This window comes from Halichoerus grypus, chromosome 10 (assembly GCF_964656455.1).
Source record: "Halichoerus grypus chromosome 10, mHalGry1.hap1.1, whole genome shotgun sequence".
Classification (NCBI taxonomy): domain Eukaryota; kingdom Metazoa; phylum Chordata; class Mammalia; order Carnivora; family Phocidae; genus Halichoerus; species Halichoerus grypus.
Window position 1 is genome coordinate 22,807,456 of NC_135721.1, and position 20,731 is coordinate 22,828,186.

The following is a 20,731-nucleotide window of genomic DNA, read 5'->3' on the forward strand; positions in this document are numbered from 1 at the left end:
AGCCCAGCAACACGCATTGCGAGAGGGACCCAGAAGTGAACCCCTATTTAGAGGAGGTTGAGTCTCCAGGTGGTTGGTCCGTTCGGACAGTGGCCATGGAGTACGCAGCTGGTCTGTCTACAATTCTTCTCAGACCTGCCTGCCCCCCCATCCCCCACTGGACCACAAGCACCTGCCTGACAAAATGCCCAGCTGACAGGAGAAGGAGCAGTCTGTAGGAGTTGCTCAGCATAGGAAGTTTGAACGGATGTTTCCCTTTCTGCATTTCCCTCAAAAGTGAAGTAATAATGATAAAGCCACAATCAGAAAAATCACACATACCATACACCAACGGCATTAGTCTCTCCTGTAGAACCTTGCTGATGTAAGCCATGATTTTACACTATGGCAGTAATGGGAGGGGGGTAGAATTTTTTTCCACTTCTTCTCCCAACTTATAAAAATTTCAAATATACAGAAAAGCTAAAAGGATAGTGTAATTATCTATATGCACACCGGTTATGTTAAACCATTGTTAATATTTTATTATATTTTGTGTCATCTATATTTTGGGCATGTTTATTTTTGCTGATCTTTTAGAAAGTAAATTGGAGATGTCACGACACTTCTAAATACTTCATTGTGAAGTTCCTAAAAATTGTGACCTCCAACATAATCACAATACCAATATTATACCCAAAAAATCAAACAGTAATTCCCTAATGTTGTCTGATGTCTGGTTCATATTCAATTTGTTCCAGCTGTCCCACCAGTGTCTTTTATTTATTTATTTTTCTTTTATTTTTTTATAGCTGTCTTTTCTCAAGCCAGGATCTAGTCAAGTTTAGCTCATTGGATCTGGTTAAGTCTTCTTTGGTTACTCTTGCTCTAAAACAGTCTCTTCCCCTTTCCCTCTTTAGTTTTTTCTATGACATCAACACATTGAAGAGACCAGGCCAGTTGTCTTGTAGAATGAGCCACATGCTGGATTTGATCGTTTCTCTGTTGTGGGTATAACTCATTCTTCTAACCCCTGTGTTTTCTATAATCTGGACATTACATCTCAGTACTATCCAATAGAATTTTCTGTGATGATGGAAATGTTCTCTGCGATGTCCAATATGGTAGTCACTAGGCAGATGGTCATCGAACACTTAGAATGTAGCCAGCATGGCTGAGTAACTGAATTTTAAATTTTATTTAATTTTCATTAATTAATTTACATTAAAATAGCTACATGTGGCTAGTGGCTATGGTATGGAATAGCACAGATCTTAAGACTTAATCAGATTTGGGTTTAATAGTTTTGATAAGACATCAAAGATGACACTATACTTCATATTGTAACACATCAGGAGGTGAGAGAATGAAGGACACATTGTCTCACTTGTAGTTATGCTAGCTAAAAAGAGAAAAACCAAACTTTTATTGAGGTATAATTTACAATCAATAAAAGCATACATTTTAAGTGTATAGGTCAATGGGTTTCAACAAATGTTTACAACTCTGTAACCGTGGCACGATCCAGATACAGGAAATTTCCATCAACCCAAAAGTTTCCCTGGTGCATCTTCCTAGTTAATCCCAAATGTCTCCCTCCCCGTAAGTCTGAGGCCACCACTGATAGGCTCTCTGTCACTATGGAATAGATACCTTTCCAAGAGCTTCATGTGAATAAAATCATGTAAATGTACTCTTTTGGTTCTGAGTTTCCAATGAAGGATACTCAACATAGTGTTTTTGAGATTCATTGATGTTGCATGAATCTATAGTTTGTTTCCTTTATTGCTGAGTGGTGTTCCATTGCATGGATATGCCACAATTTGTTTATCCCTTCTGTTAATAGAGATTTGGGTTGTTTCTGGTTTAGCATTAAAAGCCAAACTTTCCCTTTGCCGCAACCCACAAATTTTGAAAGGCTGTGTTTTCATTTTTATTCAGCACAAAACATTCTCTAATTTTTCTTTTCTCTTGTAAATTCTCCTTTGACTCATGGATTATTTAGAAGTGTGATTTTTAATTTCCATATATATGGGGATTTCCTGAGGATCTTTCTACTCTTACTTTCTAACTTGTTGTGGTAAGAGAACACTTATTGAGGCTTGTTTTATGGCCTGTACATAATCTATCTATCTCAGTGAATGTTTCTTATGCATTCGAAAAGAATGGGTGTTTGCTATTGTTGGGTAGAGTGTTCTATAAATATCAATTAGGCTGGGGCACCTCAGTGGTGCAGTTGGTTAAGCGCCCAACTCTTGGTTTCAGCTCAGGTCATGATCTCAAGGTCATGAGATTGAACCCTGCATCAAGCTCCCCACTCAGCACAGAGTGTGCTTGAGATTCTCTCTCTCCCTCTCCCTCTGCCCCTCCCACTCATGCTCTCTCTCTGTCAAATAAATAAATAAATCTTTAAAAAATATATCAATTAGGTCAAGTTGTTTGATGGTATTCAGGGTTTCTACTTTTTGTGTCTACTTACCCTATCAATTATTGAAAGAAGTCTTTTCAACTAAGTATTTAACTATAAATGTGAGTTTGTTCTCCCAGTTTTTGCTTCATGTATATTAAGCTTTGTTATTGGGTACATACACATTTAAGATTGTTGTATCTTCTGGATGAATGGACCGCTTTGTCATTGTGAAATGTCTCTCTTTACACCTGGTGACATTTCTTGTCCTAATGTCTACTTCGTCTGATATTAACATAGCCACTCCAGTTTCCTTATGCTTGTTATTTGCATGATATAAATCTATTTTCATCCTTTTACTTTTCACCTATGTTTTAAAGTATTTTTCTAAAAGATTTATTTATTTATTTTAGACAGAGCAAGGAGGGGGAGGGGCAAAGGGAGAGGGAGAGAGAGACACCTGAAGCAGACTCCCTGCTGAGTGCGGAGCCCAACGTGGTGCTCCATGTCAGGACACTAAGATCATGACCTGAGCTGAAACCGAGAGCTGGCCACTTAACTGACTGAGTCAACCAGGTGCCCCGCGCCTATCTGTGTTTTAAATTTGAAAGTGTACATCTTGTAAGTAGCATGTAGTTGGGTCTTGTTTTTGCCCAGTCTCTCTCTTCCTTTTGATTTGAATAGTTTAGACTATGCCCATTTACTATAGTAACCAGTATGACTGGGATTAAGTGTACCATTTCTATTAGTTTTCTATTTGTTTCCTTTGCTCTTTGTTCCCTCTTTCCCCCCCTTTTTGTGACTTTTGGTTGAATAGTTTTAAAAATTCCACTTTCTCTGCTCTACTTCTTTGTTTTCTTTACTGATGGCTCTAGGTTTCCATATGCATCACAATATGCATTACTTTATAAGTGAATGCCCCGAGTTATCAGCAAGGACTCTCCTTTCTGGCGAGGTGGAGCTTAAATGCTATGTAAGTTCTGGGACCAGCTCTGCTCATTGTTTGTTGGTAGCTCTTTGTCTGACCTCCTGGGATTGCACTCTACACATGAGCCTCTTGGTATTCAGGAAAGACTCAAGGGCATGCCTGGGCAGAGAGTTTTGGAGCTGCTTTTCTACCTACCTCTCTCTCCACCAGAACTCTGTCTTGCAACTTCCAGCTGCCTCAGCTTCTCTGAACCCTCATCTCCATAACTGCGACATAGCCGGATTGGGGTTCCCCTTCCTGCTCTGTGGTCTGGAAGGTGCTTCCAAGCAGAAAGCTAGGATTCCTTCAGGCCTCACTACTTCCGTTTCCTTTCCCTAAGAAATCACAGTGCTGCCTGTTGTCCAGTGTCTGAAAATAATTATTTCATATATTTGTCTGTTTTTCTAATTGTTTATTGTGGAAGGGTAAACCTGGTCTATGTAATTCCATCATGTCAGAAGGAGAAGTCTCATTTAACTTTTGATTATTGATCTTTTTTATGTGGCTACATAGTCTTTATTATAGTAATTTAAAAATGCATATAAATAATCTATGTTCGTAGTAGAAAACCTTGAAATACCAATTGAAGTAAAAATCATCCATAATCCCCTCCATCATGGAGTAAGCAGAAATAATGTTTTAGCATATATCCTTCCAGACTTTTCTATGTGCATATGTATTTATAAATATAAAAATAAGACCATACTCTCCCCACCACAATGATGGTTTATAACAGCTGCCTACTCCCCAAGAATGCGAGAGAAATGGTGTCCATTTTTCGTCCGTGTTATGTCAGCTCATGAGTTTCACAGGAGAGCCCTAATGCATTTCAGAGGCATTTGCAAGACTCTGGACTTGAGAAATTTCATGTGTAAAAGAAAACCATCTTTGTTTTTTGTTTTTTAAAGTCTGCAAGTTTGCAAATGTAAAATTTTACAAGAGGAAGATTGTATTTAATGGGTGGGGGGAGAAGCAGTAGGTTTGACGTTACATTGTTAGGCCCCCAAGGGGCTTGTCCTCAAATGTATTATTTGAGTGGGCAAAGACAGAGAACATTTTTTTAGGGATTGTCAGATTTCAAGAAATTTGTCCAAGTCTGGACTGTTTATCAATGTGGATCTATTATTTTACTTATTTATTTATTATAGTACATCATTAGTTTTTGATGTAGTGTTCAACGATTCTTAGTTGTGTATAATACCCAGTGCTCATTACCACATGTGCCCTTCTTAATACCCATCACCTGGTTACCCCATCCCCCCCTCTTCTGTAACCCTCAGTTTGTTTCCCGGAGTCTAGAGTCTCTCATGGTTTGTCTCCCTCTCTGATTTCTTCCCATTTGGTTTTCCCTCCCTTCCCCTGTGGTCCTCCGTGCTATTCCTTATGTTTCACATGGGTGAAACCATATGATAATTGTCTTTCACTGCTTGACTTATTTCACTTAGCATAATCCCCTCCAGTTCCATCCATGTCGATGCAAATGGTGGGTATTTATCCTTTCTGATGGCTGAGTAATGTTCCATTTTATATATGGACCACATCTTCTTTATCCATTCGCCTGTTGAGGGGCATCTCCGCTCCTTTCTCAATGTGAATCTTTTAAAGTTAAAAAGAAAAAAGCAAAAAGGCCACGCTGCTTAAGAACTGTACACATTAAACCTCTGCAGCTCTTCTCGTGACACGGCCAGTGCTGGCCCTCTCCCAGGTGGCCATTGGCTGGCCTGACGTGCCTTTTCCTATAAAGAAATCGAGTACGGCAAAAGCTTTGCAGTAGTGTGGAGGACCCAGGCCTCTGGCAAGCCCTTACCTTCCCCGAGTATGAGTGTCCTCATCCACAAAGGGAAGGGAAGCTCTGAAGGTGGTAGTGAAGATGCAGTAAAATTAAGTTTCTAATGTGTCCCGTGGCCACGTGTTCAGTAAAAACCTCAGAGAGCTGAAAAAACCAGCTTCAGACCATAGTGCTGGCAGGGCATCAAGTACCAAATCCCTTCTTCCGACCCGGAGTACATTCGTTCCCCCATCTTCCTCTATTTTCCAGTTAGGGCCTCTCTTTTTAAACAGTTCAATTGTTATTTTTGCCCATAACGCTGCAAATGCTCTATGCGGTCACCTTGGCGTCTATACTCCGAGGTGCACTGTGCTGCCATACGTTCTCTCTGGCTCTCTCTGTCGCTCTCTGACTCTGTGTCCCCCACTCCCACCCTCTGGGAGTCTTCCCTTTTTCTTAGTGTGTCTATTTGGTGAAGACGAGGCCATTTTTGTCCTTTATACCTTTGCCCCCTCCTCTAACTGGCACACGTCCCAAGGAAAGCGTGCACGCTGGATGTGTTTCCAGGGAGCCGCCCCGCTCCGTGACCCGCAGGGTCCTCGGAGAGTTATTGCTTCAGCAGTGATCATAGGCAGCATTTCAGAGGCTCACCCTCCCCCTGGGGTGGATGGGGCCATCTCCCAGTGGTCGTGTGAGCTCCGAGAAGACCAGCACGAGAGAAACACAGGCTCCTTGCTCTTTGATCTCAGCAGAGGAATGTGCCGTTCCTGTATGCAGCAAGAATGACAAGTGTCCATCTGGGTTTTATGAAGCATCGGGATACTCTTTGCGCAGAGAGGCCTCAGGAGGATTCTAGCCGGGCTTGAGGAGGTTTGCAATGCATGGCATGCTACCTCCGGGGGTTGAGATTTGCCATGTACCCTTCAATTCTGGTCTTAGCCCCATTGAAAGGTGAGTAGATTGGGTCTGATTGCCTGGCAGGATGTAGGACAGAGCAGTGGGTGCTACGGATGACTCAGAGGCGGAGGGTCTTGGGCAAGGGTGGGCACCTTTCCCAACTGCAGAATTTGGAAGCTGCAGCCTTTCTGTGGCCAGTGAGGCAGGACATACTCACACTGGTGGGGCAGATGAGGATCCTAGAAGACTAGAGTCCCAAGGGGACTTGGATTATTAATGCTAGTGGGTTCTTTTTGTATCCATAACATTTTGGTATATAAAAACAAATGAACAGAAAACAAAAACCAAAAGTTTTGGAACCAGGTAGACCTCTTTTGAATCCAGACTCTTGGGCTTCCTGGCAACCAGGTCTTCGACACATGGCTTTCCGCTTAGGTTCCTTATCTTTCTTGCAGAATTAGAGAGAAGCCATTATGTGAAAACCAATGTAACTGCTCTGACACATAGTAGGTGATTAGTGAATGCTAATTTCCTTCCTTTTTCTCTTCCCTAAATTTGGATTAGCTTTGACATAAGTAGGGAAAATATCTTTATTCCCATTTTAGGGATGAGAAAATGGGATACAGAGACTCATGTACTGATCTGCACGAGGCCACAGGGACAAGCTGGGTCTGAGTCACCGAAGTCCTGGACAGTACAGGGGAACTGCGAGGGAACTGGGTAAGCTGGTTTTTGATCCTGGCCCTACTGCTGCTCACTGGGTGATGCCTCTGTGCCTCAGTTTCCTTGTCTGTAAAGTGGAGGTGGTTAGAGTATTTACCCCCAAGGTTTATTGTGGGGATAAATGAGCTAGTGTCTATAAAGTGCTTGGACTGGCAACTAAAGGGTGGCTCTGATTATTAAATGCCTCATTACAGGGCCTACTCCCAGGGGCTTGTTTTTAGATATTTTCTTTCGGCATTCTGGGAGGGTGTCCTTTAGAATTCTGGGTGTCCTGCCTATTAAGGAGGGGTAAAAGGAGTCAGTACCCATCTATGTCACAGTGCTTCTCCGTGAGGGCCCGTGTGCACGTGTGGGTGCCCTGTCAGGACCTGGGGTGCTGTCCCCGAGCAGTTGCCCACTGACCTCCACTCCATCAGCGGACCTGAGCTTGCGTCAGGCTGTCCACCGGATATGTCCCTGCATGACTGTGGTTCAGGGCGAGCTTGCTCTTTATATTCAACTGGCAACTGACAGACACCCCAAATTGATTCATATCCATGGTAACTGTCACCCAGGGGAACAGTGAGAAACAAGAGTCTTTTCTTTCCAACCTCATCAAACAGAGCCGGTGCCCAGAGACCAGCAGGCCTGACTCCCCCTCCGGCCGGCGCTGAGCTCGTCTCTTCGGAGAGGATGTGGGTGTCTCCTCCTCCTCTGTCCCTCCCAGGGCGCCCTGGCTGACTGCTCAAGGCCTGGACACTGCAGAACAGGGCCTGGGGCTTCTCGCCTTTGAAAATGCCCCCGAAGCCTGGCACCTCAGGTAATGGGTGGGAGGCTTGGGGAAGTGTTTGTCAGTCGTGGTCTGGAGGGGGCTGAGATTACTCAAAAAAGCTTGCATTTGTGGTAGTTTAGAGTTTTTAGGGAAAAGATTGGTGGTGATGTTTGTGGGGGAGGTCCTCGATCGACTTTATGATGGTAGGAAGACACGTCCTGTCTCTCTTTTATATCTGCTCTGAGGTATTTTTTCTCTGAAGGGTTTTTCCTCCTCTTCTGCTTCTGATGAGTTTTCTGGAGGGATGTATTGGTGTTCTGGTACCAGCTGGCAAGGGAGATACACACCTTGACTGATCTGAACAACTTTCTTGAGGTCTTGTTTGTCTTGATGGTCCCAAGAGGTAAAATATGATTTGTATTGAATTATAAATTTATTATTCAGTTGGGCTCAAGTTCTGGGCCAGTTGCCCTGGAAACTTTGAGACAGATCAGAACATTGTTTTGTAACATGTGTTCTTCAAAACTCTGGTCCTAAGAAATATTTCATGAACAAATAGGTGTAAGTTCACATAGATATAGAAATTGCTTCATACGGGTCTATGGTCATATATATTTGGAAATCACTTCATACTCTAACCCTTATTGGAGCATTACAATACATAGAACATATGAAAGGTCCTGAGACATGGTCTAGTTAAGAAACTAGTTCAACATTATTTGAGTTCATGTTTCCCAAACTTCCTTTACTGGAATTTTTTTTCTTTTTTTTGTATTCACCTTTGTTCCACAAAACACAACTAGGGGATGGCTGGGCTGGAATTCCTTATACATTTCAAATTCATTCTACATTCCAGAATGTAGCTGGAACGAAACACAGAATTCATCCAAAATCCAGGGGGCTGCATCTCCCATTTCCCCTGCATTCGGAGTCACGGAGCTATAAATGTTCTTAGTGGGGTTGGGGAATGGGAGGCCAGATAGGGGGAAGCTGGATCCCTATTACGCATCCTGGAAGGATGCTGTCTCACTTCTCCTCACACATACCTAAGGATAGAGAGTTCACTGCTTCCTGGGAAGCCATTTGTTAGAGTATCAGGAAGAGCAACCTCCTGCACATCCGGTTAAGTAGCACCCTGACCTCTGGAGCTGTGCAGCCGAGCCCAATTTATTGTAGCTTGTTATCCCCTCAGTGGCTCAATGGAGCCCTCACATTCCCCCCCTGAGTTCATTTTTTCTATGTCTTCACAGTTCCTTATATGATGTCATGGCCTCACTGTCATGTTCTCATTCCTGTGGATGGAGTGTGTTTTGCTGATATTCTTCCCACAGTGTATAAGGAGAAGCAGATCTGAAAGCAGACTGAACATTTCCCTTCAAAATCTGGAGCAGCGCCTGCCCCTAGAAGGGATCAAGCTCTCACCTGCTTGCCTTTCTCCTAGGGCAGCAACTTTTAGGTGTAGGTTCTTTGATTAGACTGTCCATGCCACACAGGTCCACACCAGAGATGTGATTTGTATTCACATGGGTTGAATTAGGTGTCACCCTAGGTGAGGAGGATTTGTCAAGACTTTCCATTTTAGTCATTCTGTTCTCAGCACAAGAGTCTTTGGATATAAAGTCTCAGCAAGCAAGTTGCCTTGTTATTTAGGAATCTGTCAGCTTCAAGTAATAGAAAACCCTCCTCAAAATGTCTTAACGAAAGAACTTTACACACACATTAGTTGGCATTTGGTAGTAAGGCTTGTGGTTTTCTTGACCCAGTGGCTTAAGGTGCCTCAAACATACCCTTTCACTTTGTCCCTTGATGGTGTCCAATTGTGTGAGCTGTGTGTGAGGATTTTTAAGGCTTTGGGACACTCTGTTGAACCCTATGTGTTTGCCCTGCTCCAGGGAGAATAGCCATTTACCCATATTTTTCCTTGTTCTTTCCTAGTTCCTGATGTCTCCAGTTTCTTTCTTTTGTTATTTCCATTCTTTTTGAAGAACTTCCCTTAGCCATTCTTTTAGAGTAGGCTTGATGGTGACAAATTCTCTTAGTTTCTTTTGTCTGAGGATGTCTTGATTTCAGTGTCATTCCTGAAGGATACTTTTGCTGGGTATAGAATTTTGGGCTGACAGCTTTTTTCTTTCAAGATTTTTTTTTTTTTTTCTTTGTTTTTAGTTTTTTGAACTTTGATAGTGATATGTCCTGGAGTGGATTTCTTTAGGTTTATTCCATTTGGAATTTGCTCAATTCTTGAATCTGTAGATTAAAGTCTTTCACTATATTTGGAAAGCTTTCAGGCATTATTTCTTTGAATACTTTTTTAGCCCCACACTCTTTCTCCTCTCCACTCCAATAGTACAAGTGTTAGAGATTTGGTTATAGTCTCGCAAGTCCCTGAGGTTCTGTTCCTTTCTTGTCAGTCTGTTTTCTCTCTGCTATATGTATTGGGTAGTTTCTATTGTTCTCTCTTCAAGTTTACTGATTCTGTCTTCTGTCACAGTCATAGTCACATTGAGTTGTTTATTTCAGTTGTATTTTTCAATTCTAAAATTTCCAGTTGGTTCTTCTTTATATCTTCTATTTCCTTGCTGAGACATTCTACTTTTTCATGTGTTTCAAGCATGTTCATCAAAGCATTTTATGATGGCTGCTCTCAAATCCTTGTTAGATAGTCCTAACATCTGTATCATTTTGGTGTTGCATCCCTGATTGGCTTTTCTCATTTAAGTTGATATTTTCCTTGTTCTTGGTATGATGAGTAATTTTCAGTTGTATCTTGGACATTTGGGTGTTAGGTGGTGAGACTCTAGATCCTACTTAGTCTCCTTCTTTTCGGCTATCTAGGTGTAGCCCACAGATCTAGGTGGGGATGAATTTTTCCTACTGAGCCCCATGGCACCATCCTAGCAAAAGCAGAGCCCTGCCTCACACTGCCATGCCTTGCATCATTGGCAATGCGGCGGGGGGGGGGGGGGGCGTGGAATTCCATTCCCCACTGGACCCTGCTGGGTGGAGCCTTAAAAAGAAAAACAAACATACAGAAATGTACACATATCGTGTGATGAATTTTCACAAACTGGAAACATGGGGCCATTTTAAAAATTTTCTGATTTGTTTGTATGTTCTTATAAAAATGTATCAAATCATTTTCTCTATTAGCTCCAGAATTATTCATTCACTTACTGATTCCTTCTTTCCTTCTACCCCTCATCTCGCTTTCTTTATATTCATTCTTCCATTTCATTTATTTATTCACATACTAGTTTTTCTCCCTCCCTTCCCTCCTCCTTCCCATCCATCCATCCAACCATCCATCCACCCACCCATCCATCCATTATTGAAGGAACATGTGTCCTCCTTCATGTTCCTTCCATGGCTGTGGGGCAGCGAACTTCTCTAACACTCTTCTGTGGGGTAAGGAAGGAGAGGCACACCCCATGTGGGGTAAGGGGCTGGCTTTTCTTGGAGAAGTCCCTGAGGGGCAGCTAGGCCAGAAGCAGCATAATCAGAAAGCTTCAGTCCATGCCCTGTCACTACCACTGATTTCCTTTGAGACCCTCTGGGCCTCAGTTTCCCTCATCTGTAATATGAAGGGTTTGGCTTGGTCCTCTCTTTGACCCTGTGACTCAGGTTGCCTATATGATTTTGGAGTTTCCCTGGAACTTCCCAGGGGATGAGCCAGCCCACAGGGAGATACGGATTGAGTGGGGCGCATTCTCAATGCCCTTGGCAGTGTCTGAGCACCTGCACCCAGCCTGCACTGCAGTCAGCCTCTCCCAGGCTCTCACGATCTGGGCTCTGAGGGGTGGGCTGGGGTAAGAAGGAACATGGGTGATATTTTGGGAGGATGAGTCAGTCCAAGTGTCAGTCCAGAAACAGTACCAGCTTGCCTCCATTGTTCTACTTCCTTGTGTGGGTGTGTGTGTCATGTGCGAGGTGGGGAGACTTCCAGCTCTTCTCCTCTACCTGGGGGAGGACCCAGGATACATAGAATCCAGTGTGAAGGGACCTGGAGGTCATCCAGTGCCTGATCCCCTTGTTTCACAAATGACAGTTTGGAAGCCCAGGGAGGATGGGGACTTGCCAGAAGCCACACAGTAAAGTTGATGACAGTGTCAGGTCTGGGACCAACCCCCTTGTCTCCTTGTCTTAAACCCTTGGTTTGTTCATATGCTAATCATCAGTAGACTGGACTTGCTTTATCCTGAGAGGGGGGAACCCAAGGCCCAGCCTGGGCATTCGCCTCCCTGGGGCCTCCCCCAGGAGGGCCTTGCCACACCTGCTACATGTGAGCTAACCTCTCTTTGTGGCTAAGACAGTGCTGGTTTTTAATGGGGCAATGCCAGCCAAGAGGTCACCCCAGATGTCCCTTCCCATCTTCCATACAATGCGTGGTGCTCAGACTCTGGTCTGTGGCCTGGAGATAACATTTCCAATATCCGCTCCTGGGAAAAGCAGTGAATGTTGCAGGGAATGGTCCCCTGTCCTCTATGTCATCAGAGTTTGTGGTACTCCCATCACATGAACTGAGTGTCTACTGTGCACTCTGGCTGGTGCTAGGATCTAGGGAGCTCATGGCCTAGTGTGTGTATGCAGCTGGCTAGGGCAGGGGTGGCCCAGGTGGACGATCACAGCTCACAGCTGTGCTGAATGGAGTTATGACGGGGACATGTGGGGCTAGGGAAGCCAAGGAGATCCTGTGGAATCAAGAAGGACTCCCCAGAGGAGAGCGGGACTTGGCCAGGGGCAATATGTATATGTATAGGGGGAGGAAGAGGTTCGAGAAAGGCTTTTTCTCAGTTATGTATTTAGAGGTTTATTTGCATATTTTAACTAGACATCTGGATATTTTGCAATGGGAAGTGTGTTCAGGATATCCAGTCTTTTCCATTGCTAGAAATAGAGCAGTTTAATTCATTTTACAAATCAATAAGGGCCAAGAGGACCCTCAGGGACATTTTCATTGAGGGAATAGGGTCAAAATGTAATCATCATCCATTCACTGGATCACGCGTTTCAAGTTTCAGGATATCAGTTTTTGAGATCTTGAGCTGCTTGCTCAAGGGCTGTCCTCTGTGGATGTGATGGGGACTACTTACCTGGTGTGTACAAGAGTCCTTCTACAAGCTTGTGATTCTGCACGGTCAGTCCATTTAATTCATCATTTCAAGTATTTACTCAGTGCCTTCTAGGGCAGGCTGAGCCTCGTGCCCTGTGTCAGGTGTATAGAAATAATCACTCATGGTCCTTGTGTTCAGGGATTCACAGAACGGTGGGGGACACAGACACGGAGTCATCAAGCTCACCTGAGAATTAGTGAGATGACAGGGAACTTAGGGACTGGCGGAGACAGCCTCATACTCACATTGGGTGATTGGAGGCAAATTTCATGGGAGGGGTTTATCCAGGTGTGGGCAGGATGTGGAGAAATCATGGGGGAAGCACTGAGGCTGGCTGGTCATGCTGGGCACCCCCACCATCCCTCCTAGGCTTGAAGGGGAGTAGTTATAGGACCTCGGAAACACAGAGGGCTGCCTGTCAGGAGCCGTGACCTTGACCTTTGTGTGACAAGCCATGACCTTCAGGTGAGGGGTGCAGCCAGCCCAGCAGGACTGCACAGGGGAATAGAATCCTGGCCTCTCTCCTCTGTCTTCCACTGGCCAAACCCAAGGGAGCCAGAAGGCAGGGGGCCTGTTAATGTAGCCTGGAGAGGTGGGCACAGAGCAGAGTGAAGGGGAGGGAGAGAGGCTGGGTTGTGGGGGGAGTGGGAAATAGCCTGCACTCAGACTCCTACTGGAAGGAGCAGGGAGCTTCTCCAGGAGAGGATGCTTGAGTTCTGTATCAGTTTCCTAGGCCTGCTGTAAAATGTACCACACACTGGGTGGCTTAGGACCACAGAAATTTATTGGCTTATAGTGCTGAAGGCCACAAGTCCAAAGTCAACCCTGTTGGCAGGGCCACGCTCCCTCTGAAGGTGCTAGGGAAGGATGATCCAGGCCTTGCTCCCAGCTTTGGTAGCTTGGCTGTGGCAGCCTAACTCCAGTCTTCCCACAGCATTCTCCATGTGTGTGCGTGTGCGCTCACATGTTCAAATTTCCCCTGTTTAGATGAAACCAGAGAGGGAAACAAACCATAAGAGACTCTTAATCATAGGAAACAAACTGAGGGTTGCTGGAGGGGAGAGGGGTAGGGGGATGGGCTAACTGGATGATGGGCATTGAGGAGGGTATGTGATGTAATGAGCACTGGGTGTTATATAAGATTGATGAATCACTGAACCCTACCTCTGAAACTAATAATACACTTTATGTTAATTAAATTTAAATAAAAAAAATTTCCCCTTTTGATAAGGGCACCAGTCATATTGGATTAGGGGCCCACCCGACTCCAGCAGGACCTCCTCTTAACGGAGCCAGTTACATCTGCAAGAACTTATTTCCAAATAAGGTCCCATTCTGGGTTATCGGGACCTGAAACTTCAACATATGAATTTTTAGGAAACACAGTTCAGCCCCTAACAAACTGTGTCTTGAAAGATGTGTAGGGATTCACCAGGCACACAAGCATGGGTGTGTGAATGTGTGTGTGTGCGTGCATGTGCATGTGTGTATATGTGCATGTGAATGTGTGTATGAGTGTGTATATGCATGTGTGTGTACATGTACGTGTGTGGGGGCGTGTGCGTGCACATGTGTATATGCATGTGTGTATGAGTGCGTGTGTATATGCACGCGTGTCTGCATGTGTGGGTCTATGCATGTGTATATGCACGTGTGTATGAGTGCGTGTGTATATGCACGTGTGTCTGCATGTGTGGGTCTATGCATGTGTATATGCATGTGTGTATGAGTGCATGTGTATATGCACGTGTGTCTGCATGTGTGGGTCTGCATGTGTATATGCACGTGTGTATGAGTGCGTGTGTGTATGCACGTGTGTCTGCATGTGTGGGTCTATGCATGTGTATATGCACGTATGTATGAGTGCATGTGTATATGCATGTGTGTCTGCATGTGTGGGTCTATGCATGTGTATATGCACGTGTGTATGAGTGCGTGTGTGTATATGCAAGTGTGTATGTGTGGGTGCATGCATGTGTGGGCATGTGGGCTCATGCATGTGTGTGGTGCTATGCAGGGGGAGCTATTAGGCAGACACCCAGGGGCCTGAGAGCCACATGTTTGGGGTCTTTCAGGTGGCTTGGATGACGTTGAACCTGGTCTCTTCTCCCTCACTGCCTTCGCCTGTGCCCCGCAGGCTGCCATCCCCAGGAATTCCTCTGCCTGTGCCCTGGGCACCCTTCTGTCAGGGGCTGATCCAGGCTTTGTAGGGCTTGAAACTTAAACAACGTGGGGGCTTCTTTAAGAAAGAAGACAAAATTCGATCTGAAAATATTTAGGATGACAAAAGAAATCAACAAATTGGTGAGGCAGGAGATTCAAGTCCCTCCCTTCTGGGATCTCTTCAGATGAGTGACCAGAAAGCTTCCAGATGGCAGCCTGCCCCTAGGCTCCCCGCTCTCCTATCTGGGCAACTCTCCCGGCTCCTGGGGCCCCGGGCTGGAGTTCAGCAGCTTCAGCTTCCGGGGCTTCCACCCATGCTGGCACCTGGCCAGCTCTTTAGCCTTCAGGCTTCAGGCTGATACCACACCTCATGGCCCCAAGCTCACTCTGGTCATGTGGTCCCCAAGCAGGGAGCATGTGACTCACCGAATGCCTGCCCTACCCCGCCCAGCAGAGCTCCGGGTGCTTTCCGAGGGTCAAACACCCGGGGAGGTGGGGAGAGCTGAGCTTCTCCCTGCTTGGCACGTGGGGGAACCAGGCCTCCAACAGCTTGTGTCTCGCCCGAGGTCGTGCAGTGGCTGGGATCAGATCCAGTCTGCCCCCAGAGCCCCGCCTCTCAAGGGCTGCACGAAATGTCCCTGCCTTATTGTAGGTAATGCAGGAATGCACAGGGAGTTTGGGGGGGTCTCTCTCCATTACTCGGCTCCTAAGGGCAAACGGTCGTCTTTCCTGTGTTTCTAGCATCTGGCAGAGACTGTGGCGCAGGAGGCCCTCTGGAGATGCGTTACGCTCCACCGTCCAGCAGGGTCAGGGCATGAGCAGGGAGGCACAGGGAGAGATGGGGCTGAAGGAGGACGGGGGGGGGGTCCGGGCTGGAGGGACTTGTCGGATGTGGTGCCAAGTGTGGCCTTTACCCGAAGACACTGGGAGCCACGAGGGGTGTCCGGCTGGGGAGCGATCATCGGATCTGTATTTTCGAAGCTCTGACTCGGGCTGTGATGGAAGGATGGGGTTGGTGGGCGGTGCACGCATGCCCTCTCCCAGCAGAGCTCAGGGACACGAAGGCTGGCCTCATCCTGTCCCTGCACTGTCTGGCGTTGCCACTGATGATTCACTCTCACTGATAAGCTATGAGACTTGGGCAAGGGCTCACCTTGCTGGGCCTCAGTTTCCCCATTTGTAACCTCAGGTTTCTTCGTGCCGACCTCGCTGGGGGAGGCCAGTGCAAAACGCATGGAAGCCTCTTCCTGCTCCTACTGCCACTGGTCCTGGCTTGGAGGAAGTGCCTCCTTCCTGGGGCCTCTGTTAAAGGGAGCGCAGGAGCTCAGTTCACCTTGCCGGCTTGCGACCTGAGGAGCGATGGAGGGTGGCAGCCTCCCTGTGGAGCCCAGTGGGCTTGTGGGGTTCTGGCCCCGGGGCTGGTGCCTGCCATGGGGGGGATCTTCTCAGTGCTTATGGGCTGGCTCTCCTGGTCCCCTCGTGGAGCGTGGTTGCTGCTCCTTCCACAGGAGAGGCTCCACGGGCCTGCTCTCAGTGATGTCTCAGAGAAGAGGAGAGAACCCAGGAAGGTGCTAGAAAGGCCCAGAGAGGGTTCAATCAGTAAGTCCTGGGCACGTGTGATTCAGTCGGCCAGGCCTCCTGGATGTGTGGCCAGCCTCCCACTGGCTTTCCCTGCTCTGTATTATGTATGCCTGCCTGTTCCCCTGTAACCAGCTTGGGGCATCTGCCTAGAAAACTTCGTAGTGTCTTTGGGTGAATGGCTCTTTGCAAGGCTGTGTAAAATCAGTGAGGCCCCTGGCTCCCACTGCCCCCACCTTGTGCCCCTTGGATGGCGAGGGTTAGAAGGGGGTGGTGTGAGGATTGGGAGCAGTTATCACAATGTCAGCCTGGTGTTTCTGCCAAGGGCCTGGGCTCAGCGAGGAAGCACATGTGGGCTATTAGTGTTCACATTTTCCAAAAGCTGGGATGGTGAAATCGGGCTGGGGAGAAGGCCCCAGGCTTCTCGCTATGCATGTGTTTCTGCTGGGGATGTGTACTACCAGAGATGCGGGGCCTAATGACAGGCTGGATGTAATCACAAGCCCGTTACCTGCCCTATTTAATCCTTACAGCTACCCTATCAAGTCAGTGTTGTTATCCCCATTTTATAGATGAGGAAACAGAAGTTGGGAAAGGTTAAGGACTGGCCAGAGGTCACAGCTGGAAGAAGCTCGATCAGGATTCAAAGCCAGCTCTGCCTAGTGCCAAGGCCTGGGTGCTCACACTCCCTGCCCCTCTGCATCTAGAAACAGCTGGAGAGCTGAAGCAGAATTGGGCTCACAGGCCCCTGCAGCAAAGCCAGGGGTTCAGGGCCAACGGCATGCCTGCCCCAAGCTCGCCACGCACTCCCTTGCTGTGGGCACCACGCAGTGGGGCCCAGCTGGCTCTCACCGGCAGCCGCACAGGACCGGTTGGCCACTTGGGAGTGCCCCGCGCCTGGCGGGGCCCCAGAGGAAGTGAGGCCAAGGGGAAATGTCTCCTGGCTCCCTCTGTCCCTCCTGCAGGAGCTATGGGCTCCTTCCGAGCAGTGGTTGCTATGCAGCCTTGTTTATGCAAGGAGAGCCTGGCAGAGGCCAGCAGCACACTCGCAGCAGGGCCAGGGGCCTGTTCAACAGCCTGGGGCTGGTCAGGCCCGGGGCCGCCTCGTCCTTGCCCATCCGGGCCCATGGGCCTCATGGTCCGCAGAGAGACGCCAGAGCCTGGATTCCTCCAGTGACAGGGGTTGGCCTCTGGACAGAGAGGTGAGGGGGATGAGCAGGGGGGAAGGGAATGGGAGGAGGGCCAGCCTGCCTGGAGTCCTCGGAGGGGTATGGAGGAGCTGATCTGAAGCAAGGACAAAGGGCTCCGAGGGATGGAGGCTGTGGGACTGTGGGGCGGTCCCCTTCCTCTCTCTGGAGCCTGCTGCTCTCTGAGGCTGCTCTCTGAGGAGGGGGGCTGCCCTCTCCTCCTGGCCATGGCCTCCGGCGGAGCTCCCTGTTTGGGGCTAAGCTCCACTCCCTGGGGGTGCCGAGGGATGAGGAAGGCTCTGTGTTAGGGGCGCTGGGGCGCAGGCCTCGGACAGGCTGGAAGAAGCAGGATTCAAAGGCCGCTCCGCCTGCTGCGAGGCCTGGGTGCTCCCACCCCCTGCACTCCTGCGTCTGGGTTTGAATTCAGCCTCCACCTCTTCCTGGCTGTGTGGACTTAGTCTCTTTTCATTCTGAGCCTCGGTTTCCTTGCCTGTGAAGTGGGGGTTAAGTGACGTTTCCCTTGGGGCTGCTCGTGAAGGGTGGAGATGGTAAGGAGAGAGAGGAGTGTGTTGGTCCCTGAGCTCAACGGAAGTTACTTTTGGTGGTGCCATTATTATTATAGCGGAGATGATCGTGTTCCTTTCCAGAGCAGACTTTGACCTCCTGAGACAAGGGTTTTGTGAACCACCTCTCCAGGACAAGGGCTCACATTGGTTGGGGACCTCGAAGGGCTGATGTTTCCTCCAGAGCCCTGGAAGGGACTCTAGGGCCTGTGCTGGGTGGAGGCATCGCTGTGGAGAGTCCTGGAGCACAGTGGTGCCCAGCCCCACCCAGGCGGGCCGTGCAGGGGTGTAGCCGGGCAGGTCCTTTCTAACCCCAGGCTGGCCAGCTCAGCCCCTGCAGCCTTGGCCTAGCGGACTTGAAGGAAAGGGAATGTTGTGGGAGCAAGTGATGGGGAGGTGTCAGGCTGAGCTCAGGAGGGACCTACTTCAAGGTCACCCATTGCCCCCAGCGCCACCTCAAAGGAACCTGACTCAGCTCACCGGCATGATTAGAAGTTTATTACTTGTTTTATACTCAACCTCTTGCCGACAGAAAGATGTATAAAACTTACCAACTGTTCAAAGTAGAATTTTAAAGTCAATGTGTAGCCCCCACTGCCCAGGGCAGGAAAGAGATGCCCTCTAGGGCAGGCCCCAGGTGCCTCCCTCCCCGGACCCTTCTTGTCACAGCCGCCTCCCTGCCCCCCAGGGCTGACCACACTCCTCATTTCCCCTGGCTTTTCCGTAAAGTCTTACCATCTTTGTGTGCATGTCTAAGCTGTTGAATTTTGTCTTTGAAATTCATACAAACAGAATGGCGGCCTTTGGAGTCTTCTGTGCCTGGCTTCTCTCAGTAAATATTGCACTGCCAAGTCACCCATGGTGCTGAGTGCAGTGGTGTTGAGTGGTTTTGTTCATTTTCATTGCTGTGGAATATTCCATGGCATGAATACCCATAACTTTTTCTCCAGTTTCCTGCTGGGCATTGGGATTATTTCCGGATTTGGGCCATTGCCAACAGAGCTGCTGTGAACATTCTTGTACTTCTGTCTTGGTTCACAGCATGCAAGGTTTTCTCGAGGGTAGACGCCTAGGAGCGGTCTTGCTGGGCATAGGGCTTGCATGTCTTTAACTTTAGTAGATGAGCCAGACCACTTTCCCCTGTGGCCGTGCCCACGTTCCCCTCGCCGGCCCTGTGTTGGAGGCCCGGCTGCTCTGCGTCTCACCAACACTTGGTGTCGTCCAGAGTCCTCATTTTTGGCAATCTTTGCAGACTGGCGACAGCGACAGCGGTCTGACTAATTTGCATTTCCCTGATCAGCAGGGGGTCAGGGTCTGTCTTGCCTTTCTTCCTCCTGGCTTTCCTCCTTCTTGGGGAGGCCCCTTTTCCCCCTGGTCTCCCTGCTCAGCCCCCTCATCATGCTGTTTTCCGACCTCCATTTTCCTCTCTGCCCTCCAGGCCTCTCTGTCCCTAGGCCCCATTTTCTTTCTTAGGGGACAGTCACTCATCTATGTTATTCCTTTTCCATTGATCTTGGAGCAGCAGTCCCGGTATCCCGTCTGGAGGTCTGAGATTTCCACTGGGTCTATGCTTCAGAACCTCTGGATTTTGGCCCTCCTTGCATCCCTTCCTGGGCCTTGGCTTTCCCTTCAATAAAATAAGGACAGAAGAAATGGCCCTCCACAGAAGCCCTTCTGTTTTCCAGGCAAAACCTGGCATATGTCCTGGAGAGGCACATGGAAGATTCTAGCTTTTGGTCAGGCAAAGTCAGCTTTCTCCTGGGGCCATTGGGAAAGGACAGAGCTGGTGGTCTGAAGCCTGCTGAGCTTCTTACAGGGAGACCTTTGTCAAGAGCCATTTCCTGGAACGGGACAGGCATGTAGATGCTAGGCACGGCCAGCACAAGTTTGCTGAGATGCTGATTGGAAGAGGTGTTTCTTTCTTCTCAGCCCCTCTGGTCCTCTCGCACCTGTAAAGTGCTCACAGAGTGCAGTTTGACGACCAGAGCTCCAGCTCCTGGGCAGGGGTCCCCAAGCAGGGAAACCATGCAGAAAGCCTTCCTGGGGCAGTGGACCGGGCCTCTCTGTGTGTCAGACTCCAGGACTAGGATCAAGCTCTTGGACAACTGAGCCCTTGATGGTGTAAATGTCAGGGTGGATGCAGCAGAAGACTTCCAAGGGCCGGCCAGTGGCTGTGTGATTTCAGGCAGGATTGACACAATGGCACCTAGCCCCACCAGGAAACGTGGTCCCCGGGAACGCACTGTCATGGCTTTGACCAGGCCCTGCAGTCTGAGGCACTGCCAGGCCCACTGCTGAGGTGCCCATTTGGGGGAGGCCCGGGTGGGAGGGGAGGAGGAGGGAGCTGAGGACCCTGCCAGCCGGTGGCCAGGGGTATGGCCCCCATGGTACGCTTTGGCTCTTGAAGGCCCTGGGTATGTCCTGTAGCCTCTCCAGGCCCCACATTAACCCCTCAGTTACCAGCCAGAAGACTAGCTAACCTTCAGGGTCTCTTACAGCTGAAAAGTCAGAGACAGAGGGAGCAGTTGAAGGCTCCTCTTATCCCCACCATGTGAAGCTTTGTTGAATTACTAGCACATGTTCTGATTTCTAATTTATATTTGCATCAAGATGATACACAAAAGCGGGGCAGGCTCAGAA

The 20,731-nt window shown here is 48.2% G+C and overlaps 1 protein-coding gene across 8 annotated transcripts in view; it reads left to right on the forward strand.

The window, feature by feature from the left end:
- Nucleotides 1-5,795: 5,795 nt before the first annotated feature.
- TOGARAM2 (TOG array regulator of axonemal microtubules 2) overlaps nt 5,796-20,731 on the forward strand; it is a 60,602-nt gene continuing 45,666 nt past the window's right edge. For 3 of the 8 annotated variants that reach the window (XM_078056132.1, XM_078056130.1, XM_078056133.1), the window contains exons 1-3: nt 5,797-6,072; nt 6,624-6,738; nt 7,344-7,540. The gene's annotated coding sequence lies outside the window, so the exon portion shown is untranslated. Of the gene's footprint in view, nt 6,073-6,623; nt 6,739-7,343; nt 7,541-17,280; nt 17,544-20,731 lie in introns of those variants that run through there. The other 5 variants (XR_013441635.1, XM_078056137.1, XM_078056135.1 and 2 more) reach the window with 4 other exon arrangements.